This window comes from Tiliqua scincoides, chromosome 1 (assembly GCF_035046505.1).
Source record: "Tiliqua scincoides isolate rTilSci1 chromosome 1, rTilSci1.hap2, whole genome shotgun sequence".
Classification (NCBI taxonomy): Eukaryota; Metazoa; Chordata; class Lepidosauria; order Squamata; family Scincidae; genus Tiliqua; species Tiliqua scincoides.
The window spans coordinates 248298285-248304950 of record NC_089821.1 but is presented as its reverse complement, the minus strand read 5'-3'; positions in this window follow the sequence as shown (position 1 = coordinate 248304950).

The window sequence follows — 6666 nt, the reverse complement described above, 5'->3', positions numbered from 1 at the left end:
TGGAGGGGGGGCAGGGGACAGAGGAAATGCAAACTGAATTGCAAGCCAAATGTGACCAGCCTCCAGTACTTCCAGGATGTGGAACAAGGAGGGGATAAAATGCACCCTCAGAAAGGCCAAGCAAAAGGGGGAGGGCTGATCAAGTGGTCAGGATCAGGCTGAAAGTAGCGCTTCCTACTGCTGTCTGGCCACACATCAGAAGACCCCATAAATGTGGAGGGGACTTGAATATCATTTCTCAGGGGAAGGCAGTTTTGGGGGAGTTTCCCTCGCAGATCCCCGCCAGACTCAGTGCTGGGCCCCGCTCTGGCTGCGCCACTGGAAGGAACTCGTGCAGTGCCGCTCACCTGAATCCTGTCTTCGGGGAGCCCCGTGAGGGCGGCCAGCTCCTCCCTCTGCTGGATCCCTGGCCGCGGGTTGCGCTCGAACGCCTGCTGGAGGAGGGCGAGTTGCCGCAGGGTGTAGCTGGTCCTCTTTCGGCGCTGGGAGTCCATGCAGGAGGCGAGGACGTCCGGAATCGAGTCCTTCTGCGGGGGCACGGCTGGCGCGGAGTGCGGGGCGCCTGCGAGGGGAAGGAAGGCGGGAAGGGTTAGCGGGCAGGACCACGTGGAGGGCCGTCCAGGGAGGCCAGCGGGTGGAGGAGCGATCCGCTTCGGGACAGCAGAGCCAGACGCCCGCGGAGACGGCGCAGCACCAGAGCCAGGGCGCCGCTCGGGCCGCAGCGAGGGGAAGAAGCTCACCCGGGGCGGAGGGCGCGTTCTGGGGCTGCAGGGCGAAGTGCTGGTGTCCAGCCTGGGGCACCCCGGCCCAGCCCGAGTAGAAGCTGGCCGGGTCGGGGGCGCCCGTGGCCGGCGGGAGGCTGGCGTCGAGCTCCCAGGCGGGGTAGGGCTGCTGGCCCTGCGCGGGCAGGCCGGGTGCCGCTGCCGTCCCGTAGCCGGCCTGGCTCTGCTGCGAGCGGAACATCCTCGTTGCCAGGCGAACCGGGGCGCTCGCCGGCTGGGCTCCGAGGCGTCTCTGCTGGAGGGCAGGGTCCTGCAGGAAGCCTCCCGGGTCTTTATGGGGAGCCTGGAGGGCGTGCCTGGGAGGGGGGGACGGGACAGGTGCTGCACTCTCACCCCGCCCACTCTGCCGGATGGATCCTGGCAGTCATCTGGTTTAAACAGAAGTTGTTAAATTGAACTGGGCACTGGGTGGGACTGAAAACCTTCCTGATTTTTTTGAGTGGGTCTTATTGCAGGCAGGCTACAGAGGAAATTCACTTGGTGGAACAGGCCTGGCTTCTGCTTTTTTAATTATTTGTTTTACTTTATTTATACTTATTTATTTTAATTTGCCTGATGATTTAACCATGACATAACCATGACATCACTTCTGGTGGGTCTTGGACAAATTGTCATTCTAAAAAGTGGGTCCCAGTGCTAAAAGTTTGAGAACTGCTGCAATAAGGTGTTAGTAAGTTGACACCCTTGGGGGGGGGTGACACCACTAGTGATGAAAATCACGAAAATCACAGTTTGGAGGAATAATACCAGCATGTTATATATCAATCAATGCGTGATTTCATGCAGCATGTGTTCTATCTTTGTTCTATCAAAAGGTACAGCCAAAAAGTTGGGGCTCTTCAGTTACAAATACTAACAAATAGCATAGGTGCTTTAGATGACGGGTACAGCCTGGTTGAAGGCTGCACAAATGGGAGCACCACCCTGCAGACTCCTCCCCTCTGTTATTTTCCATCACAGCTAAGTGGGGTCTCTCTTCTCTCTCACATACACACGCAAAACTTTCAGCTTTCCTGGTTCTTCGATGCTGCCCCCCTGCATACATCCTTTGGTCTTCAACCCCACCGAGCCCCTTCCCCAAGTAAGGCGGGACAGGACTGCAACTGCCTGCCCTTCAGCAGTCAAGCCTCTCAGGTTTCCTGCCAAGGAAAGAGGATACGGAACGCAATCCAAACCGAGGCATGCCTACTTCTAAGCCCCGTTGTGTTCAATGGGACTTACTCCCAGCAAAGTGAGCGTAGGAGCGCAGCCCGCCTGAGATTGGTGGAGATCTGCAGCCTGAGATGGAGGGAGACTGAGGGACCAGACTGGTGCAAGTCTACTCAGTAGTAAGTCCCATTGTAGTCATTGGGAGGGGTCATTGGGAGGGAGTGTAGCAGGGTCTGCAGCCGGAGCCTGGCCATGGAACCAGATGCACCGAACACGCCTGGAGTCCCCACTTTGGCAGTTGGAGGGCGTGCCACTGGGGTCACGGTCCCCACCCCCAAAAGGATTACACAACCTTCAATCATGAGGACAACGACACAAAAGGATAGTCTCTCTATCACCCTCCCTAAGATCAAGCAGAACTTCTGTGGGCGGAGGGAAGAACAGCCTGCGCCCCAGGGCAGAAGTGATGGCGGGTGGTCCAAGTAGCCTCCCTAGAGGATAATTGGCGGCGATCGTCCTCTCGCCACGCCCTGCTGCAGCCAGGCGCCCGCAGAGTGGGACGGCGTCCGAAGCCTTTCCGGCCATCCAAAGTGGGGCAGACCTGGGGGTGGTTTTTGGCCCTCCACACGGGGCCCTCAAAGGCCCCCCTGGCAGTTTCAGCAGGACTTGGTCCAGGAGAAGCCCTTTTCAGAAGGGAACCACGTCTTGTGGTGACCCCGAGAGCCCAACAGAAGCAGTCTGGTGGCCACAGAGCAGGCGCAGCAGCCACTGGGAACCCTGAATGGGAGATGAACAGGGACACACCCAGAGTCAGGGACCCTCCCCCCTGCCCCCCCTGTGGTAACTTGAAGAAAGGCACTTTTCATATACTCAGGAGTGCTTCTCTCTATTCTACACACACAGCACAACATGGGAATGCTACAGTTCCATCCATGTGTTTTTAGAGCATTATTGAATGTGTGATGCACCATTATTTGTCCTTCAGAAATCTTGCATGTGGGAGGAGGTTTGCCCCCACCTGGAACTGTACTTTTGTCCCTTATGTGTGTCCCCCACACTTTTTTCCTCCTGTTGTCACTACCCTTTTCCCAGTTGGAAGCAGAAAATGACATACTTTTTTCTCATGCTAGCAAATGAGCACATTCTTTCTTTATGATTCACAGTTGTGAATCCTGAGGGCTGGGGATAAGAATATGCCCTCAGTTTGGCTGTACTTGTCGTAAGAGGCGTAGATGGGACTCGATAGCCTGGGAAGGCAGCTCATCTGAGAGAAGGAAAACTCTGATCCCAAACCTCCACTGCCTTGTGGTTACATCCAGTTATGGAAAAGCCTTCAGGAGTCAACCTCGAGGCAAAATCCGGAGCCGGAGTCCCTGAGGCAGTTCATGGCTGAACACAGTCACGTTCTGGCAACTCCTGCGACGCCGCTGGAACCAACCATATTGGCCTCTGCCTTTCCATTGGACCATTTCAGCAACGTGGAGAGGGGGGATTTGCTGCATGGGTAACAGTCTATCCTCCATATCTACTTTACCCAGGCTTTGTGCACTGGAGAGGACACTCTGTTCCAGAACCACCATTCAGAGCGTGACACCATAGTCTTCTGAGACTGAAGGATGCCAACAAGAAGTTGTGTGTATCCTCCTTCCTGCCAGGAGTTTGAAGCACTTGGCCCCTCCACATCACCATCCTGTGAGGAAGGTTCTGCTGAAAGACAGCAAATGGTTCAAGGTCACTCAACCAGCATCAGGCCTGACTCCTGAGCGAGGACTTGAACCCAGATCTTCCAATACTACATGAACTGCAGGTTAAAAACACTCAGGAAAGTAAGTCAGAAATGGAGAAAATTAAGAAAACTTCAAACATTAGTCCATTGAAAGGTTCTGCTACAATACAATACATTGGTTATACTTTGAGGTGGAAGAGGGTTCCATTGAAGAATATCACCTTTGCAACCAATGCTATGCCCATTTGTTCAGGAGGGAGGGGAATTTGGCATTGCTTGTGGCACTTCCACATCAAATAAAAGTTGTTTGCTGCAACAAAAGAACTGAGCCCCATTCTTTACCTGCTTGCTTGCCATCTAATTTGACCTAAAAATCACTTCAATCTATATTTAAGTGGAGATTTTTTTTTTAATCTACCCATAACAATGGGGAGAGGGGCTGGGTTTGCCCAGCCAAACCCACAGGCAGTGAGGACCTGCTGCAGTACCTGCTCCTCTCTACCCCCGGCAAACCAGGGAAGGAGCAGTGGTGGAAGCAGCAGGTGTCATCTCACAGCTCCTGGATGCAGGCCTGGCCCAAGCAAAGTGATACTCTACTTCCACCTCTGCTTTGTGTTTTGCCCAGGTACACCACCACCTCCTCCACCCACTGACTCTTGAAGCTTGGCCTTGTTCTGCTTCAGAGTCCTTCCCAGCCAACCAAGATGCAGAGGAGGCAGCTGCTTCCGAACTGATAAAAGACCTTTAGGAAGCAAAATTGCAACAGCCACCCCAACCTCTTTTTCCTGTTTGGTTGCTGCATTTTTCAGCAGTGGTGCTGGAGGAGCAGAAAGGCACAGTGGCAGGTGGAGGACTAGAGTGGGTGCAGGCTCCCACCTGGCTAGTTTGCTATGTCCCCCAGCCTGCCACTCAGAGTGGGTGCTTCATATTGCCTAGTAGGTGAATTGTTACTGCCTGGAAGTCCTGTCTGTTGTTGTTGCATCAGGGGCTGGAATGTCTGGATATGGTTCAGCATTACCAGGAAAATAGCCAGGACAGTTTACTGCAGCTGCCTGCTCCTCACTGGCCCTGTACTGGAAGGCAGTGGTGGCAGCAGACTATATTTCTCTTCCCATAGAACCATTTTACAAATCCTGCTGCTTCTGCTCCCCACTATTGCTTGGTAAAGGGCAGGAGGGGGCTGCCCCCTCATCATTAGTGCTGCAGAGCAAAACTTTCACTGGTTCACTGCTGATTCCTGTGGACCATGGATCAGGAGCACTACCTTTGTGTGCTTCTCAAAGCTTGTGCTGGAAGTGAGCAGTGGGAGGGGCTTTGCAAGGCCCACAAGCCACCCCTAAGCTGGAATCAACACTGCCTGCTTGAATTGAAAGCAATTCCTTCCTAATGATCTGCTGACTGGGTGTTTAAAGTTCACCATAGTCTCTGCTGGTCCTTTTGTTGGTTAGTACTGTTGTGAATATGTACATGTTAGGCCTTGGTTAGCATGTGGAGCCTGAACTAAACTATGTCAGTAACAGAGAAGTGGCTAGCAGTTCCTAGCTGGAAGAATGTGAGTAAACAAGCAAAAAGATTGTTGTCTCTCCTTTGCTGGCCAGAAAGGACAGACAACAAGAATTACAACCCATTAGAATGTAGCAGCTTTGCAGACAGAAAGGCACTTTATCAAGCTGATGAAATGCAGCTCCAGTTGGGAGGGGTGAGAACTAAGAGGGCTAGCAACCAGGCCCACTTTGAGAAGGTTCTGTCCTCAAAAGTTTCTGATTGGACAGTCTAAATAAGTATGAAGTCACCTCAGCACGATTAGCATAAGAAGTATAATAATGAGTGCCCCGAGGGGTGTGTGTGCTTCTTCTTGAGCAGAGATTTTGGGTGCAACATCTTGCATGCTGTGAGCTCCATTGTCCGCCATGGGCATCTGGCCTCACAGGTAGCCTGGAGCTAAGAGATCTTCAAGAGTAACTGACCCAGGTGAGAGATAGAGATTAATAGAGATAGCCAGCTAGCTTTTATTATTTTATTGCTTATATGTGACCTAGATGTTTATGCCTCTAGCATTTGCTGCCTTATGTACTTAATAAACTAAAATCTCTTTTACCAAGTTGTTTCATTGTCTGTTGGGGACAAAGGTTCAGAATCCTGCCTAGCCATTCAGCAAGCTACCAAGTGTTCATTGAGGTCTAGTAACTTGAGGACTGAAGCTTTAATTGGAGAAAGAGCTCAGTGCCTGCAAGGGATAGAATTAAGCCTAGAGGGTCTCAGTGTCCCTCTAGGCACTGACTGAGGCACTGGCACATACAGGGTGGTGGCAGTACTACTAAACAGGGGGCCTTGAGGGCTTTAGGGTTTGAGAACCAAGAACTCTGAGCACCCCAACCCCCCCTAAGTTTGCAACAAGTACACAAGTTTGTTTCCTTTGCAAGTATCTTTGTATACTCCTCCCATAAACTTCATAAGCAAGTCAACCTGTCCTTCCACAGATCCTGGAAGGCTGGCTACAGGCTTGAGGGCTGCCCCCCCCTCCAAAAGTTGGGCTTTTAAAGGACTACCATTGTAGTCAAGACTAATGGATGGTAACCTGCCCGTCCTTAGTTTATTTCAATCAACTGGGTCAAAGGAGGCAGCTAGATGTGCAGGCAGGCAGGCAGTGTTGATTGTGTATTAGATCACATTTTGCTGATGGTGCAAGAGCAAGAAGATATATTCTGAAAGCTAGAGTAGGAGAAGAAGAGGTGGGTATGAGGGAAGATGGTAAGACTGAATCAAGGTTCTGTAAAGTGGAACCTCATTTGCATCATTGCCTTGGTCAAGATGAGACACACACCCTCCCTATCCTGCTAGACTCAGGTCTGATCTCCACAGTGCATACACACCCCATCTGTTGCTCTGAAACCTGTGTCACTTCTCCTCTCCACCATTTCTCCCCTCTTTAAAACAAAATTAGGCTGCTCAAATATATATGGCATTGCCCCTCAGTCAGCCTGGCAATCAAGTATTCAGAAAACTCTT